This window comes from Paramormyrops kingsleyae, chromosome 5 (assembly GCF_048594095.1).
Source record: "Paramormyrops kingsleyae isolate MSU_618 chromosome 5, PKINGS_0.4, whole genome shotgun sequence".
Classification (NCBI taxonomy): Eukaryota; Metazoa; Chordata; class Actinopteri; order Osteoglossiformes; family Mormyridae; genus Paramormyrops; species Paramormyrops kingsleyae.
In genome coordinates this window covers 16,861,726-16,882,203 of record NC_132801.1, presented here as the reverse complement: position 1 = coordinate 16,882,203, position 20,478 = coordinate 16,861,726, and positions in this window count along the sequence as shown.

Here is a 20,478-nt window from a genome sequence, read left to right as displayed (position 1 = left end):
ATAAGAAATTGTGGGAAAGTCACTTTCAGGTGGCTCGGCGTTCTTCTGCTTATGCAGCCAGATGATTGACGTGGTGAGAAGTATATGAACTAAAGGCTCATTGCAGGACCATTGCTTTTTAGCCAATCATTTTAAATTTTGTCATTTTATTCCAAAAAATATGTGCATAGACTGAAAGTATATTTTGATGACAAAGCCAGTTTTGAAACCATGGTACATCTAGCACAAGCTGCTACTAGCACCAGTTTTTGGTATCTTAAATGGAAACCATCTCCCTCCTCAGTTGAATCTGTTTTTGACATTGTCTTATCAGTATCCATCAAATTTTGCTGACAGCTAGCACTTCATATTTGTCTTTTTTTCTTGTCCTTGGAGCAAGTTCAAGGAAAACATCTAATCTGAAGAAAGATAAGATATAGCATTAATCACTTCTCATTTTGCTCATTTATATTCATTAACTTTAACTCGCACCGAATTTGATGGTAACCTTTAATCCCAAGTCTAGTATCTGGAGGGTTCAGCAGAGAGTTGGGTATTGGGGACACTCAAAGCCTCAGATATCCACAATAAAAAAGAAATCAATACATAAAGCATAGTTCTCTGGCTTCGAAAGTTTTGTTTGACCCTCAAATATGCCCTCTACCCTTCTCAACCCCCCATATAATACTGATAACCAATCTCTTCATTGCCCCATAATGTGGTTAAGGCATGTCTGTCCACAGTATCTGATTCTCCCCCAGCCAGAAGTACTTGCAGCCATTGGCATGCATTGTTGCTGCTACATGCACATGCTTCCATTTGCATGTCCTGCAGCATCGCAAACTTTCAAAATGCGTGGGGCAAAGACACAGAGTGCCACCTGGCCAGCCTCCTTCGCAAGACTCCATAGCAGCTTTGCATTTTTTCTGGTGCCTGAGGAGCAAAAACATCTGCGAGTCGCATCTGATTCTGATAGCTATAATTCCCGAATTAATTAACAGTTATAATTGTTAGCATAACAGATGATTGCTGCATGACTGGCCACTTCAGCTTCGGCTCCTTTGTAGAGCAACATTTATCACGCAGACATATGCTGTCGTCGGTTTCTCGGTGCAAGCAGAGCTACGACCACTTCTAATTACCTGTAATTACAATTGTGCACATTGAAAATAGTGCAAGTGTAACGTGAAACAACAGATGTACTAGACAGTGCTGGCAAACATCAAATCAATCAGGAATATCATCCCAAGCCATCGACGTGGTAAATCCAAAATTGCGCGCTGTGTTACCATGGTCGCTCAAGCTCACACTGTGCAGGTGGAGTTGAATCTGTAGCGGTTAGCAGAGAAGCCCGGTCTAGCGCTGCCTGAGTACATGGTTAAGCAGGGAGGAGGTTGAAGCAGGGTCACGCGCAGTGGGTGGCCTTGCGGCCCAGGCCACAGAGAGAGCCCTGCTTGGCATGCAGTGGGAATGCAGCCGGCAGGACCGGCTGAGGTGCCAGGTGACAGCGTTATTCATAGACTTGTGGTGTGTGGGAACTTCATTGAAATTGATGAACTGTCTACCTGGGAAATATCACCGCAATGGAAGATGACAGCACTGGCGAGGGGAAGGAATTTCAGTCGGACAACCTCACACTAAAAAATGCATGGCACAAGCAAGCCCCCGTAAACAAACCAACATACGAGTGGTTCTCAGCCTTAAGCATCCAGCAGCCACGACAACCAGTTTGGATCACATTAACGGTTAATTAAGGTCGGGGGCCTGCTCTCCAAATGCATTTTGTAGGTTTTAGGTCTCCTTGTTCCTCATTAAATTTGACTTGATTGTAGAGTCACTCACCGGCTGCGCATCTCATGGCTTTCCTGAGAAGTTATTACAGATATATCTGGGGCCCTTGGCTTCCCTTATTCTTTAATAAACTGACTTTGAACAACTGTACTCTAATTATTTTTGCTTACAGCTAATCCATACCAGCGGTGACATCCCGTATTTCCCGTGCATTCAATTTTTTTGCTGGATCCCCCAGCACATTAAGGATCTTAATCACACCGCCAAATGTTGTGAGAGTGTTCACGGAGCAAAATGTGAAATGTGGCATGACCTTACAAGAAATGTGTGTGCGTGCGCATGTGCGTGTATGTGTGGGCATGGTCATGTGGCGGCAGCATGCGGCAAGGAAAGGGTCTGAGATTGCTGTGCCACCGCGGCGCCCTCCACTGACTGAGCACGGGCCGTTCGGAGCACCAGACCCCTACGCACTGACAGTGATTTATGTGTAATTTAAAAAGTCGTTCTTTTCAAAGGAGCAGGCTGCTAGCAAGCCAGCCAAGCGCAACCCATTCCCTGGCAGGTTAAAAAATAAAAAAAAAAAAGCAAAAACCTCATTTAAATTTACTTTACAGATCAAGGCGATCTGATCTGCATCAGACTGGCTGCATCCTCCCGCCTGCCGATAATGCCCCCCCCCACATACCCATACAGAGAGAGAGAGAGAGAGAGAGAGATGGAGAAGCACAACAGAAAGGAAATCAGAGAGAGTCCTGACATGTGCAGGGAGGGAAAGTTGTGGGAGGACACTTTAAAAATACATCAGAAAATCAAAACTGCAGTCCAAAAACTTCTTCTGAGGGTGTCGTAGGACATCATTGCACTGAATCTGCCGAGGTCTGGTGTGAAATTAAGAAGCGTGTGTAAAGACGGAAGCGCAGATGATTTTCACTTGTGCCTTCGTCTCCGTGTTCCGCCGTTTGTTCTTGCAAATGTAGGAGTGAATCTGATAAAGCAGCCCAGCAGGGCCAATGATTTAGAAAACTTGTTTCTTTCTGAAAACACGGCGCGAGGAGCTTCGAGCCGCGGCTCTCTCTAAACGCCTGACATGGCCTAAGGATTGCAAAGGAGCCACGAGGACGGCATGAGAGCAGCGAGGCTTTTTTCTCAGTTTCAGGTCCTTGCCACGAGAAGCAGAGTGTGGGTGGGACGAAGGGGTGAGGGCCTTCTGCTGTGGGATGAGCAGGCGAGGTGAATAGCTTGCATGACTGGCTGCGGTCCAGCCGGCTGCTGAGACGGCCTCGCCTGATCCTTTGCATGACCATAACTGCTTTTAATGGGCGGCTATAAACAAGTCTTTGTTTGGCCTTCTGTGACCGGTCCTATCAATCCTGCACTTCTTCAGGAGACAGCCTTGCCTCCAGCCAGCAGGTGAGACCCAGAGACTCTGGCTCCCATCTGTGCCACTCTGGCAGATGCCGGTGTAGGACTTTTCCAGAAGAGAAAAATACACATTGTTTTTTCTGCTGTCAAAAGTGTCTGGAGTTGATTTTGTCTCTTCTCCCGGACTAATTAAAGACTCGTTGAATGCCTTGCTCCTTTGCTAGTATATTTCATGCTTTCTCTAATGACTGCTGTCAGAGGAAAATCTGACCATCACTGTGACATTCCTTTTATTAATTAAACAAGTACGGACTACATTCCGCTGCATCGAGTCTGATTAGGCCGTGAACTTGATTGGGCAGACACACTGAGCCGTTTTACTACACTCAGACAGGTGACAAGAGCACCCCCCCCCCCCACCCCCAGCTTGACAGCCCTGATGCAGTTTCCTAGAACTGAATGAGGAAGAGTTGAGACAGAAGAGGACATGCAGAGCACCAGGGAACCGCTCCCACCGGGAAACGGATGGTTTAGGGTGGAAGGTATAATCAGCTGGGACTGACAAGCACCCAAAACCTGTCCCTCAGTGCTAATCCGTTGTGGAAGTGCAGGCACTGGAAAGGGGTGGAGATAAGTCGCTGGGTTAATGTCTCATGCGCTGCAGGGCAGTCACATGGTGACAGCCGCTGCAAGGCCAGCGCTGCCGGAGAGGCCTGGTTTATGCGAATGATCTGGCTAAGCAGACTCCCACTCGCACCTCCAGCCCTCTCGTGACGATAGAGTCATCAGAGTGACAGTCCAGCCGAACACAGGCGTCACCCCCGGTGGCAAGGAAAGGGCATGCTCACCCACAGGACCCAGATGGGACCTGCTTTTCGTGTTTTTACAGCCACGAAGATCTTCTCGATAATTAGCAGATCGAGATCTGACCCACATTATACTGGAGGGGTTCCATGACTCGTCTGTGAAGATGACTTCACTTCATGTGTTATCAAAGCAGATGAAATCCATGTAGGACAATCAGCAAATCACAAACTGTTGGGCATATGGACAGAGGTGTGTGTGGGGGGGGGGGAGATTGAACATTTGAGATGCTGATCTGCTTGTTGTTCCTCTGGTTGACTCTTCTGTTTCCTGTAAGGGGAAGGGGACCAAGGGGCATCGTTCTGGGGGTTGGTGGTAGTGGGGGGGAGGGGGTGGGTCATTACTCATATCTGCTCACACACAGAGGAGCAGTAAAGGGTGGGGAGCCATGAATCAAGAGCGAGCAGCCATCACACGGAGATTGATGAAAAGCCAACGCATGGTTAAGTTTGATTTCATTTACAAGCACAATTTTACAAGGGGGGGGGCAAGCTTGGGAGTGTGGTGCCGGGAGACAAACAACCAACCCATGCACACGATTAAATAAAATAAATACTACTAATGAATAATGGCATTGTGACTTTGATTGAATGCGTGCCCAGACAGGGTTGATCAACAATGCAAAAAGCACCAAAACGGCCTTCCAGCACCTGCAAGAGGTCACGTCTCTTCCAATTTTTGTTTATAGTAAGGTGATATATGACATGAATCAATAATGGTATAGACTTTAATTACTCCAGCTTTCAATGCAAAAACCCCTTATCATGGAATACTCTGAAAAAAAAAACAGGTGCATTTGAAATGTAGCCTAACTGCAAAGGCAATCATGCAAAGGTCACTTTTAAGGAGGATTTAATCATTATTCTGTGTCTTTGGTCTGTCAAGGGGCCAGGTATTACATCTGCACTGCTTCCAGCTTTCTATTCGCGTTTAGGTTTTAATTTATTGCAACTGTGTGGCGAATCAGAACCTCTAGGTGGTACTTTTCTGCAGCATGATGGCTTTGGCCTACAGTGGTCTCCTCTCCTCAGAAGCCCAGCCAGCACAGAGCAGTAGCAGGCACTGGGGAAAATTTACAGAGAGGCCAGTGGGGATGTCCAGCCCCTTCCCCATCAGTGAGCAGCAAGCTATTCAGCCATTGTGATAATTAGCAGAGGCAGACACATTGCTGGAGATAATAACACACAATTGCATTTCAAAGCGCTTCTGATTTAATCAACTCACACAGTCCTTAATGTGTCATTGAATCACAAAACTAGTAATGTCTATATTTCCTTGCAAAAGTGGCCTTCGGTAGCTTGAGATCTGTCTAAAATTTTTAATGGGTCCAACAGACAATTACCTAGCCATGAAAGTCACTTTAAGGTGTCTTTTGCTCAGTTTATCACTAATGAAATACTTTTAAAAATCTCTATAAATTTTGTCCTGGTGGTTTTCCCATGGGTCTGTGGCAGGTGCCATGTGCGCAGTTTCATGTCTGTTACCAGTGTTCCATGTAAAATAATGACTGTTCTTAGGCATTGACCCTCGGAGATGGTTGCTAGGGGCTGGACCAGTTGGGATTACAGATGGGATCAGACGTATTTGTCAAGCTTCCTCCCTCGATGTCCTCTGGGTCTCCTCCCTAATGTGCATGAACCTTCCCATCCCTCCATTCTAATTTGATAATGATGATATTTGCTCAGAACGACCTCTGCTTGCACAGTGTAATTAACCCTGCTTTATATGATCTCTGTTATTGGAAATCGATGACGATAAGAGGACCCCATCAGAGCGTATTATTATCACTGCTTGGTTTTAGTTACAGCGCCATTATGCTTTATGCACTGTCGACCCTATGGACTCTGTGGAACATCAGCATGTGCTGTGAGGCTGAAGAACATATCTGGGCTAAAATGCTGCCTGCTTGGGTTTCCCCTCCTTATAATTAATTGCGGATCACCCTCTACAACCCAGAGGCACTTTTACACAAATATGACAAATGATCAAGAACCATACAGAACAACAACCCCCCCTGACCAGCCCTTCTCAGTTTCTTGTGATTGATATTCTTTAGGGAAGGTCTCCTTTCTCCACAACAAGGGCATGTGTGACCACTGATCTGAAGATGATTGCCAATACTACTGTATTACAAGATACAAGCCTGTTATCACAGCATCTGCCACCTTTAAACTACATTAGTGACAGCCTTCTCTTGATCCGCATCCAATTGGATCCATCATCCAAGGATTGTGTTTTCATAGTTGACATCAGATGAATTCTGTTAGTTTTGTTAAGTTTGCTGTATTTAAATTGTAACAATAGGTATAACAACTGTATTATCCATCCATCCACCCATCTTGTAACTGGTTATCCTGGTCAGGGTCGTGGTAGGGCCTGGAGCCTCAATCGTATTATTGTAGCCGTAATATTTCTAGAGGATGCAGCCTTCCATCCAGGTCTTCTTATTCTTTCAGGAATATTAGGTTGAATATACTTGCCTTGTTTAAACGGTACTCGGTGGGCTGTATGTATTGAGTCACGGTGTGAGTTCAATAGCTCAGCAGCAATCTTCTCTTATTGATTTCTGTAAAAGATCTGGGTCCAACGGCAGCTTGAAGGAATCTTGTTTTTCATTAGGTGGTGTGGTAAGAGATGTGGGGAAGAAATAATAATCCCACCATTTATTGCACAAGGAATCAGACAATGGAATTTAGCTCTGATGTACAATGTCAATTGGTCAGATATGCTCCTGGAGACAGGTGTGAGGCATAGCAGGAGAGCAGAGCTTGCCGACAGAGAATGAGCTCGGCCGATCGATGGGGATGGGCAGCTCTTTTTTGAAGGTGGGTTGGTGAGATATTAAGTGAGATGGAACCATGGTACAGGAGCTCAGGATTAAGAGGCGAACCTGATGTTGCACAGTGTGGGTAGAGAAGTGCTCCTATAAAAGTGACAACCACCCCAGGGCCCCAGGGGACTATTCAGCATAAATCTAAGTACATAGCCACAACAATACTTCACTTTCTTCTCTTTATGGGTATGTAATTCCATTGTCTTGGCTCCAGTCAGTACAGTGGGACAGCACTTTAGCTGGTACAAGGAGCTGTATGTCCGGCTACCACCTTGATCAGAATCAGAATCAGAATCAGCTTTATTGTCATTCAAACCACTTGACATGACAAAACACAGTTTCTCAGGTCTCGGTGTGCGCAGCCTGGCTAATAAACAATAAATAGATAAAATAATAATAAAATATTAGAATAAAATATCTAAATTAGGTATAAAATAGAATATGGACCTCTCATCTTGATAAAGAATTAAAAAAAAAAAACTTTGGCTGGTAAATTAAATGTGGTACGTTAATTTTAAACTCATTATGTGTTATTTCTTCAGTCTCGCTAAACCCATTCAGTATTTGGTGACCCCAAAGGGAGAGTAGTATGGGCATGGATATTAATATAGAGCTATAATATTCCTTCCTGGTTGTAACCAACACAAGACTTTAGGTTATGATGATGTACAGGATCCCTGAATTCAGAGCTAAAATCAAAACTTTCTGTTAGCATCTCACAGGGAAGTGGATGTTACCTAGTTTAAAAAAAATGCCAGACATAGGCATACATAGGATATAAATATCACAATTTGCTATATTTGTTTTATTTCATTGAAACCTTATTGGCCTACTTCAAAATCTTAAGATCTTTCATGTTATTAAGGACACTTTCAGTAGTTGTTAGGCTTCTGTTTTTAGAGCTATTTGCCAAATAGGTTTTAGATTTTAGATCAATCGTGGAGTCGGGATTAAACAGTATGTCCATCTGCCTGTTGCGTACATGTGATTGTATGTACATGTAGTATACAGTATGAACCCAAGGTGTTACTTACAATACAATACCCTCTCTTCTTATTTCCATATTGCTATCTGTTCATCAAGCTTGTAAGTAGTATATTTGATGGAAATGAATAATCTGTACACTACAAGTTTTAGTTAAAACAAATATTAAAATATGTCATTTTCACAAACTTGAGAATTTTTCAAAACATTTTTTTTGCTGAAATAGTGTTTGTTTTTCGGGTAGAGAAATTGACACTGCCTTATCAGCTTTATAAGTATAGAAAATTATGTCATTTGTTGTTGTGATTTGATCTTTTTAACTACAGTATTTCCCCCAAATAGGTAGAGTCAGTAACACGAAGCTACATAAAATGTTTTTAAATCTTTCAACTTTCTTGCATGTAACCCACAATAAACATTCAATTTGTAGGATAAGACGTATATTTTTACTCAATTTTTTGTTAGGTTTGTCATTTTTTCTCATCTTAGCAAGTCTTGCCCTGGATTTGATTAAATAATTTTTTTAATTACGGAAATAAATGGTTATATAATAAAACTGATTTCCCCAGAGGCAAAATTGACAGATTAGACAATGAAGTTGTATGATTTGAGTCTGTCTAAAAATTGGAGCAAATTAATATGTTAAAATAATGAGTTTGTGACAATGACCCATATACTCACCCTTGTATTAATTCTACATTAATTTGGGGTTTCAATGTATGAATATTTATGATTATAAGTTTTAATATTAGGTACGATTAATCGCGATTAATCACTGGAAACTGTGAGATTAATTACTTTTTTTATTGATTCACAGTCCTAAAAAAACAGATGATGCAGTTATGAAGACTTTTCACAACACAGTAAAAGCTCCCATTTATAAAGTTCCACATTTGTTCACATTTTGACTTGAAGATTAAAGGTTATTACTTGAGAAAACAGTAAATCATTATCCTCCCACCAACGCAGCTTCTCTTTTTGAACAGACTGTTTTCTCCCTGTTATGAAAAGGATGACATAGCCCCCTGTGATTCCCTAAACAGGCTTCCATCGTGTCATTTCCTCCGGGACCATGTCATGTTGCAGGATAGATTGAGAATCTGTGCTCCATCTCCCACTTTTCTTGCCGCCCTTTTTCCCCGCTTATTGCTGCTTTGGTTCACGAGATGATGTGACATACTTTTCCAGCTACACTGGAGGGCCTGAACAATGTTCGCTGGAACTGAACAATGGCTGCAATTGGTATTTTCTCCGGGATGCTGCCAACAAGCTTGACGAGTAGAATGAGCAGTCTAACTGCTCTCCTCCCACTTGTTTGTGCGGGCGGCGCTTTCAGGCACTGTCCCATCGATAACCGCAGGCATAATTGTGGGTTGCCACTCGTGTTTAGTCCAGCTTTGCCGACGTTCCCTCTGGACTGTGCTTTATGCTAGCAGGCTTGGCAGATGGATAGGATCCTGGCCTTCCCTCTTTTTCGTTGGTTCCTCTTGGATAGTGCTTGATCTGGCTTGGTTTCCCCCTGCCCCCCAGCACTCACGAACCAGCCTAACACTGTTTTTTTTTTTTCCTCTCTCCTTCAGCCAGCTTTGTGCCTGAGCTGAGCTCTGGTGGGGGCTCCAAGAATTCAGCTTGATGTGGCATTCTTCTCCAGCTATTTTGGACAGCTAGTGTGATGGTATAGCTAAAGATCCATCAGAAAAGGCTTCAATTTACCCCCACTCGCAAATCAGACATTCATCCGGTTGCTGTACCAGTGGACAAGCCCTCAGGACCATCTGTTACGGCACGCCTCACCAGGGCAACCCCAGACCTTGTGCATTTTTCATCCTCTATTAAATCCACAATCCCGCTGGTGATTTGAAAGTGTTTTACGCTTAATACGGCAATTTGTTTCCATGTGAGCGTTGCCTTCCTGCTAAACAGAGAAAAAATTATTGACGAGCAAAACATAAAATTTTAAATAGTTCCCCAAATATATCGTTCACGTCTTTATTTTAATGTAATTTTCAGGCGCATACTCAAACATGTTCTTGCAAATTCCTATGTACTTGTGCATTGATATATTTTCTAAAATACAGTCGTTTATACAGAAAAAACAGAACGTATTTTTCAGTGATCATTACGTTAGGTAAAATTAAAAAAAAAAAAGTAGAATATTATAAACTGTTATTTATCTGGCTTCACACATCATTAGCTGAATTTTGCCACTGTTTCCTTCCCTAGGATAATTAGTTCTGGGCATATTATGCATGATGCCTACTGGGGCAAATTAGGCCTGCCAAGAATCCGTATTCCGTGCCGGGACTGTTAACCTGTCTCATAGGCCGGGTTTTGAGCTATGGTGGTGTCACGGACAGGCGAGCAGGATGTTAGCTGCCGTGGTCATGTCATTTATCTGGAAGTCTTTCCCGAGCACTGCATGCGGCCGTGACGTTCCCACCAAGGTGTCCCAAGTAAAGGTCAGGCCCCCATTGCGCGTGTTCGGCAAATGATTATGAGAAGCGGTATTGTTATTAGTGTCGCTGCCACACTGCTTTGACCATCACCCTGATGGCCACTAGCACTGTACATCTAGTCGGGGTTGGCATATGCCTCATTCAAAAGCATATGGCTTTCTCTGAAATACAAACCTGGTGGATACAGAAGTGCCTTTCTGTGCCATATCTGAATGGGCGGTGTTGGAAGCACTTTGTAAAATGTAAAGTAGCTGTTTGCGTTAGCCGTGCTGAGTGATGGATTTGGATGTGCCCGTTTGAATTGCCACTGTGTTCTTTCACCAGCCCAGTGCTGCGGGGTGATGCCTGGTTTGCCATTTGGCCTCTGGGAATTCTTCACCTGCCCTCACAGTTTTATCGTTTTGTTGATATACATAGCACTTCCTCCCATCATGCCTTGCAGGCATATCCCATCAAATACAGATCCACAGGCACAATTCTGTCTCTGATGGAAAATGTAATGTTTAGGGAAGAAACTCTAAGTGAAAGCTATTGCGAGAGCATTTTTGTCACTCTTAAAAAATGTTTCAAAGTTTAAAGCATAGGCAAGGTGGATTTTTTTTGTGCCAATAAATTAAAAGGCAAGTATAAAATGAAAACATTGCTTGAATGTTTGGCCATTTTGTAGAATGAAAATGACAAGATGAAGGTATACCTTAAAATTTAAGACTTGAAAAGTCTTTGTGTACAAAAAGAGGCAAAAGTATTGGGTTACAGTGTCAAAAATAAGATCTGATTTCAATTTACATACCTAGGGATTTGACCATTTGTGCACAGCACATAATTATGCACATAAAAATGGAAAAAAAAATCGTTCTGTTTATAATTTAATTTTGACTCACACACATTAATGTCCATATGAAGTTACACACTGTAATAAAACCTTTACATAGTTCTTGGTTACTGGACTGACGTTAAATTAAGGTGCAGTTATATCACCCCTGTCATTTCATCATCCTCAAAAATAAGTCCTATTTACAGCAGTTTTGCCAGTAACACAAGATGAATATATATATATTGCATTTATCCTAATATCCTGGTACCCTAAGTCTGGGCAAACAGTAAACATAACCATGTAAGATCAGGATGGGGTGAGGAATCAAAACTGTATTTGGGTTCTGGAATAGAAAAAAGACAGCTACTGTATATGGGTAAAAATATAGCCACAGAATTGTAGAAATAGGTACAGTGAGAAAGGAGTTAGGCACCAGGGTCCAATTGTCTTTTTGAGAGCGGAATGAGAAAGCAGAATTTGCTTTGTATTACTGGGAATAAGACACAAGTGAAGATGATGAATGTTTGCCAATGAACTTGATGTCCAAGCCTTGAATATCTCCCACCATCTTACACGCAAAGAGAATAGCGCAATTTAAATTGTGCAGAGTCCTGTGCAAGTCACTAACTCCATATGCAATACCTAGATACTAGACAAAGCCAGTATGCAGGAATAATTCTCCGCAAAAAGCTTTAAAGCCAGAGAAACAACTTGATACCATTTCCATAAATTTTATAGCCAACCCAAAAGCTTTTCAATTTAAAGGGTGACGCCAATACTTCTTAAATTAAGCTATTGTTGAAGAGAGTAGCTATTGACTTAAGCCAGGAAGACTGGTTTAATATCGAACAATATAATGGAGTTTTTTTTATTATTTATTTTGTGTGATTTTGCCATATGTATTTTATATAATATGGCTAATTTAATGCTTTTTACTTTTAATGATCATGTAAGTGAATTTCTGCAAAAAGCTCTATGGTATAAAAGTAAACAAATTTTTGTTTTATTTCATTTGCTTACTGTGAACATAAGGGGGTTGCAGCGTTAGCCGGGATATAAATGGTGAAAGAAGGTCGAACACAGTCATACGCTTCATGCAGATAAACATTTGGCTTCATGAAATCTAAAAGTTTCATCATATTTCAGTAATAAATTATTAGTTTAGCTTTTGAGGACTGCTGTTGCATAAACTGTGACATAGATAAGGCAGCATACATTAGGCAAAAAATGTTCTTTTTATTAATTGTACACCACTGTTTAGCTGCAGAATTGCAAACTACTTAAATAGATGAAACATCCCATTACTTATCATAAGCTTAAGGAGCAGATGCATTAAGAAACAAATTCACTGACTAATTCTTGCTGCCTTCTGTGTAGACTGTGAGTAGACTGTGAGTAGAAATGAGATGATTGTGTTTCCCATCATGTAAATTAAATGAAAGACACGAGTCACTCGCCCAGTTATATTCAATGTTAGTTGAAGAGTTCATTTCAGGGTGATGGAAATAAATAATAGTCCGAATTTTGGAAACTGCTGACTAACAGCAAAACAGACAGCTTAAGACAGAACCTTCTTTAGTTAAAAAATAGACATAACAATGCAGAACAACAATTAATCAAATAATTCTGCCCAAGAGGCTTGTCTCCAGACCCATCAAAGATAAAATGGCAAATGCCTATAAAGCCAATCTTGGGTTTTATAGTGAAGAGTTGCAGGTTTGTTTCTTTTAATATTGAAAAAATGAAGATATTGATTTTCCGTCTGTTCCTTTGCTCCTGGGGGAATATTAAAATGGACAGTGAGAGCCCACACACTTGTCTGGCTCGGACGCTTAGCTCCTCGGAGGAGTTGTAGTGCAAATGGCAGCTGTTTAATTCCCAGGGTCAGAGTATCGGCAGCTCTGCGCCAGGGTGGAAGGAAGGGTGGGCTGGACGTGATCCGAGGGGCCGTGAGTCGCATTATTCTTATACATATGTAGACACATCCATAAATACAGAAAATCAAACAAGAAATATCATCAATATACTGTGTTCATATGCTGATTGGTTTATTACCTACCATGCATTACAATAAAGTATCATGTTCATGAAGTGACCAGTAATTACAATACCAATAATTGTGTATGTGACAGAAAAAGAAAGATAGATGGAGAGATAGACATGTTTGAGCAACTTTTCTTAAGCTACAACAGCCTTTCTGTGTATATTCTCCTGTAACCATGTTGAATGTCCAGGAATATGTTTGTATTGATAAATGCCTTTCAGCACATATACTACAGATACTTTTATTTGCTTAGTGCCCCATCATTTTGTTAATAGCAAATGATAAATAAGCGCCTCGTTAAGAGATCAGATCTAGTTTCGTGGTTGATAAAGTAAAGTTTAATTATTAAAAAGGTTAGTGGACTTCTTTAATCTGGCCTCCACGGAATCCGTGGCGAGCTCTGGCTGAGAGCGTCGGGACTTCGGAAAGGCTGCGATGCAATTGCCCTCCACATCCCCGCCAGTGCGCTCAGCATCGTGCCGACGTCCGTCCGTGAAGGATCGTCCGTCAGGCTCTGGGGGCTGGAGTGCTGTGGTAAGCAGGAGCGGAGCCTCATCCACCACAGCCACTCCAATCTTTAATTGAATCCACGGTCGGAGGGCGGCTCCTATCCCTTTCACCTGACAGGTAGCCGAGCGCTCAAGTCCAATCGACCGGCGGCCGCGCGGAGACGGAGGAGATGGAGAAGCAGATGTGAGAGCGGAGGGAGGGCGGGAGGGGATGAAAAAGAAAAGCGGACGGGACTGACTTTGGCGGGAGGTCACTTTGAAAGTCCTCCCAGGCGATTGTAACAAAGAGACGCTTTTCTGAGGACACCCTTGAGATGAGTAGTGAAAGGTTATGGTGTGGCCCACCGCGCTGTATTAATGGCGACTTCAGTTGAACTAATACAATTTCTCAGGGTTATAACCCCCTGGGCGCCTGTTGAGCGGAATGCTTAAGTAAACGTGGGGCTCTAAGGTAGGCGCAGCTCAAGGTTAGCACCGCCAAAGTCGCGGAGAAATACACCCATCAGTAACAATTTCAAATTATATCAAAAATGCTTTATCTCTCTTCCGTTTGTTCGTTCAGTTTTACTTTCTGATTGGACATTTCACGTCCCGGGCTTTAGTTGTGTTGGGATGAAAACTGTTCACCTTGAGTTTATCATTGTTTTTTATTATTATTATTTAGAAAAAAAGTTATGATAGAGTTTCTCTCTCGAAAGGTCACCGGTGTATGGAGCTAGGGTTTGTTTGTATGGATGGCGGCTTTACGCCTTGGCTGGTCGCGAGCGGGAAATCCTCCGCTAGCTCGCTAACGGTTTCATTAGCAGTAGATTCACATTTTCCCTCTGCGGCTCTGCTGCGATGGGTCTTCTGGCCCTACGATCCAGACGCACGGGGGGCACTCCCTCTTTCTCAGGTTGCCGTGGACAAAATGCATGCTGTTTGTCTTTGTCATTATGACGGAAAAAAAACTGCATTTATTTTTTTTATTTTTACATTTTGCGCAGGCTGAACATAAGACTGAAATAAAACCTCGGCACATTCAATACGATGCTGTTTTTCTTTCCTTGTAAAGCAGTGAATTACAAGGGTCACTTAGTAATATTTTCTGTTCTGATCGGGGAAATTCTCACTGAATTAGGGTTATCAGGATGTCGCGGCTAAATAAAATCACATTTGAACATTTCAATGTTATCCTCCCTATCAGCATTTAATGGGGAGAATTCAGTCCCACACCTGGTTATGTGCTATAGCCTGTTAGTTGTAACAGTTTTATTATCTCTTGTCAGGGAAAAATAGGTGCGAGGGATGGAAGTCCTTCAGGTCTGAAGGGTCACTAACAAACCTAATGGAATGAGCAAGCGTCACAATGTGAGAAATCATTACACACAATGTCCCTCGACTGGTGAAATTGCAGGCGATAGCAGCCAATACCCGCAAAATGGTGTCTTCTCTAAACTGTTTTGCTCGTTTCATCCACTTCATGTATATTAAGCAAACACTCACTTTTCAAGTAAAAGTAGTATTGCAAAAAAATTTGAGAGTGGGTTTATTAGTTGTTATGGAAACCAGAGTGACAGTTCTAATGGAGGTTTTTTTAGATATATAATTATTTCTGTCTCTTCCCTTCACCCTCCTCCCCGTCTGTCCACATTTTGCCGTTGAGAAGCAGCACTCCTTCCTCTTAAAGGGACGGAACAATGAGACCAACCTGTGACTGAGCCATTTTATGCCCCTGTGTTTACGTTAAGAGACATGATAGATCGTGTAAACTTTCCCACCTCACCCCGGGTCTCGCTGGTGGGGAGATTTGTGGAGCCTTTTTTGTGTAAATTTAGCATGCAATGCCAACCATGAACAAAGGGAGGAGTGGGATCCGTATAATCTGAGGACAGCGTATATGAGCACAACATAAGGTCAAATAATAGCACCAATGGCAGAGACATGAGCTTGTAACCTAAAGTCCCTGTGGGACACTGTGTCTGTACCCTTCAGCAAAGTAACCAACCCGAACCTCTAAAGTAAATTACACACATAAACCACCAAAAAACAATAATGAAACAACACCCAGTGTAATATATCATGCAAGATATTTAACACCAATATTGAGCATTTTTACATTGATTTTTTTGCACCAAGAACATACATTTTCACCAACGTTGTACGCGGTATTTGTAGAAGAGTTTCTTCAGTCAAACAATTTTCTGAAAGATAATTGAGCTAGACATACTACAGTATAAATATGAAGAAACAGACCTCAGATATTTTCCTGGAATGTAAAAGTGGTCGGCCATTAGGATTTTTCTGCTTATTGAATGGACACATGCGCAGCCTTCAGCATTGACCTTTCCATTGATCAATATGTACTACAGATCAGCCAGTTCAACATTTTTGTTAAACCTGTTGAAGTAACTTGTTACACAAAACGCACCAGTTGCATACAGTACCTCATATGAGCCACAGACATGCTGTTTGCAGGCAGTGTGAGTAATCAGGTTTCAGAGGGCGGGAGGCTTGAAGTTACAGACATTCCAGCCTTTTCTTCAGAAAGCCATCCCCTCCTGGCCAAAAGAAACTCCACATGGAACTTAAAAGTCATACCCTACGCTGTGTGCTCCAAAGTTATTGATAAACGTTTATTGTGCAGCAAGGCTCTGTGAATTGTGGGTAACCCCCGGCGGAATTCTCACATGGCGGTGTGTCATTTTTCTTGATGACAGCCAGGGTGGTGCTTTTTCTTTTTTATGTACCAACTTCAGATTCCAGATAGTAGGCGGATACAGACACAGATGGAACTAGCAGCTACAGTAAAGTAGGGGAGGACAGTAGCGGTGCGTTTTGTGCGTGTACCTGAGTCTCGGCGTCACATGTTTAGGTCATGTGGCATAAGAAAGATTATCCGGAGTCGATTCACAAATGTATATTCAACATCTGGATCCCCCCAGTTCAGATAATTTTGTGAGTTTTCATATTCAGGCGAGTGAATTTAAAGGGCAGTAGGAATTCATATTTAACATGTTTCAAATGATCATATTTGAATAAAGTATTAATTTTCTGACTGAATGCTTCTTGCACAACTCATATCAGTGCCGGAGAAATAAGGCTAACAACTATATGGGTCATTGGAATATAGAAATGAGTCGCTTTCGCAAACAGATTGCTTACTCTGCTTGGCAGATTTCCACATCAGAAACCACAAAGCCTGTAAAGTGTAAACAAGTCCTGTGGATTATGCTAAATCTGTACAGTTAACATATGCGTATGTGACCCCGCTTGTCATTAACAAAAAAACAAGTGTGAAAGGGAAAAATTCCGGATGGTGAAGTGATTGACTGGAAAGAAGAGAACATTACCTGTGGCTGGCTGAAAAAAAATCCTTGCTTTTGATTTTGTGATTTAATCTTCTTCAGGGCTCTGGGCTGCAGTCTTACTGCTTTATTGACCAGTCAGAGGCAGACGATGCATCAAATTACTGCGTAACTGTCCTTCAGGGAGGTGTCTGGCCCTGAGCAGAGGAGAAGACTTTTTAACCGTGACACCAAGCTCGTTAGATCAAAAAGGTCGCACACCTCGTGCTCGTTACCGGCCAGGCCACAGGTAATGGACACTCCAGCGTCATCGAATAAGAAAAGACGTGTCAAAGGGGAGTGCAGCTCCAATCTAAAAAGCTTTACAATTCTTTATTGTAAGTTTCATCACATGACCTTGCAGGGTCACTTGTTTTGGAGGAAAAAGGAAGATTAATTCAGTTTTTTTTTTTTTTGTTAATGTTTCCCACCCTAACTTTCTAGCGGTGTAAGTGTTTCGCCTGACAGCTGATGGATTGGACTCGCCCGTCCTCTGTGGTCCAGTGTACACAAACTCATCCAACCACCAAACCTTATTTTCCTTAGAATCTTCCCTCTTCACCCCCCGATGAGAAAGAAATGCTTAGCAAACTAGGAAGACACTGCTCCCTGTTTATTATGACAGAGAACAGCCAAAGTGGGCACTATTATTTACTGCTTTTAATTGGTTAACACAAATTGAAGATACACTTATACTTATTCGAAGAGAGCTGAGCTTCAGATAAGCAGCTGAAAGTTCTTGACCTGAGTATGCAGGTATGTTATATAAAGCATAACTAAAAATACATACAAAATGGAGGGATAACTATATTAGCAGAAACACTAGCTAGTGTGCATAAAGATGTGTTTAAATGTTAATGTGCATGATAATGTATTGACAATTCATGATACTAAATTAGTGTGAATGTTTTTTTTTTCTTTTGATATACCCCAGATGATATCTAGGCACAATGAAAATGAGTTTGTAAAAAGGGTGAATAAAATGATTTAAATTAATAGGCTTTTGGCTTTGAAAGCAACAATAGCTGGATGCCACATGTCTTTTATGGGAATACAAAAAGCAAGTGAATAAAGTTAAAGTTAGGCAAGGAAGCCTGTCTCACATACTGTATAATAATAATAATAATAATAATAATATAATAATAAGAAGAAGAAGAATCCTTTACTGGCCATTGCACAAGTACAGGTAATTTATCTCATTGCCTACCCCATGTTGCTCTACGTAGCTTGGGGGGTCACAGCACCGGGTCAACCATCATGCGGTGCCATGGGTGTAAATTATGGGGGGATAGGGGGGTTGTAACCCCCCCCCAATAATCAAAGCCAGCCAATACAAACCCCTGAATCCCTTTAAATGGGTGGAGACCTCAACGCCCCAAAGCTTAACCCAAGATTATGCCCTTGTGCAACACCACTCATTGAGGGCCTTGCTCAATGGCCTGCAGACACGTGACTGTTAAGGCGGGGGCTCAAACCAATAAACTTCCAGCAAACTTCCAACAACGGGCACAGAGACTTAGCCCTCTGAGCCACTTAGCACCCGATGAGATCAGGGGGTGCAGCCTGCTTGACAGCTAGGCGTTCACTAGCCCAGAGAGAAACATCACATTGCTCACTTAGTAAAGAGTAAAAATGTTTATTGAATTAAAGTATAAAGGGAAGAAAGACTTCCTCTAGGGCACGGTAGAGATGTTGGAGACAAGGGTGTGAATTTAGATATGCATAGTAGGGACATGTCTCCTTGCCTGTGTTCAGAAGGTCATGGGTTTGAATCCCATGGACAGCAGAGTGATCATATCACCACTTGAGTAAGGCCCTGAACCCCAATGACTCCAGGTTTGCTGGATGATAGCTGACACTGCACTGTAACCCTCAAGCTTTTCTCATTTATACAATATCTGATCTAAATAAATAAATGTAAATTTTAGCTGTTTACTTCATTGTCTCTGCAACAACATCTAAAAACAACACCTTGATGTTGATGTATTGCATACCATGCACTTCATAATAATTTAGAAATGTAACAAACAAGAACTCAAGTAACCCACATTCTTGATTTTTTTCAGTGGTCCCACATCATTTAAAATTACAGGACAAGTCCTGTAACAAAATAATCAAGCCTGTGTATTATAATCAATCTGAAATACATTATCAGAATACAAAACATGTACCCTCACATCTCCCTAGCAAAATCTCCAGCTTATGAAAAAAACATTTAATGATTTACATCACAATGCTTCCAGATAAATATTGTGCATATTATTGGACTGTGAATGTGATTGGTAGGTCGGCGGTTCAAATCCCAGGGTCAGCGGTATGATTTCACCATGGGGCTCTTGAGCAAGGCTCCTAACCCCTAATTGCTGCAGGGACTGTTTGACCCTGCTTTCTCAAAAAATGTACATCGTTGTGGATAAAAGTGTCCGCCAAATTAATTTAATGCAAATGTAATAACATTTTCAACTACTAGGCCCACTTCAAATGTATTCATAAACTGGACAGAAAAATTATAGTGTTTGAGTTTGTGTGTATTTGTGTGAGCGTATGTGTGTGTATGTGATTGTTTATATTACATATGTAGATTGTTACACATGCAAGAAAAGGACATGAAAAAATAATCTGGTAAAACTTTTGAAATGTACTTATATGATTGTAACCTGGACAATTCTGTACGGTTTTCATAATGGCCTTGGGACACAATGGATGAGCATCAATTTTTATTGCTTAGCAGAAACTTTTTTTGTCAGAGAACATCTTCATGTTGGACAATCACTTCAAATATTACAAGGCCATGGGGTATCATTGTATTATAGATTTTGATTCATGACTTTGCAATTACATGGGTAATATTAAAGTTTATTTAAGGTAACCCCAAAACTAGGAGAAGTTGCCAAAAGTGTTAAAGGTTTAAATGTTAAAGAATTTGGTTAATAAAGTCAGCGAGATGGGAACTGCATCAGTTACAGTATGAAGATGTGGGACAGGGATGACAGAGAAGAGAGCCCACCAGCTCAGCGACATTACAGTTCCTGGGGATGATGGTGGACTCACTGAAAGTAGGGCTAGGTAGGATCAGTGAAAAAGGATGGGAAAGAAGACAGGATAGAGTCTGTAAGCATGACAAGCTAAAGGAGGCAGGGAACAGAACAGGCTGAAATTAAGCCTGTCTTCCTGACAACAGGCTTGCAGTTTCCCAGCCTGCCTGTAAGGATGAAGTTAAGCAGTGGAAGGAGCGGGGTGGATGTGGTTAGTGGTGGTGGCTGGTGAAGCATACTGGAAGAGGACTTAAGTACAGTTATACAAGGAAGTGAGGTAGGAAGAACCAAAAAGTCTAAGTAACAGGATACACTCATTTTGGACAAAATCTGCCTTAACCAAGTGGCCATTGTGAGACTGCTTCCAGTTAGACGCCTTTACCTCTTTGTTTTATGAAATACTTTTCATGATGATTCATTTTTAACTTACTCCTGTCAATTAAATTTCCATCCATCTTCCAACCATTTTTCCAGCGCAAAG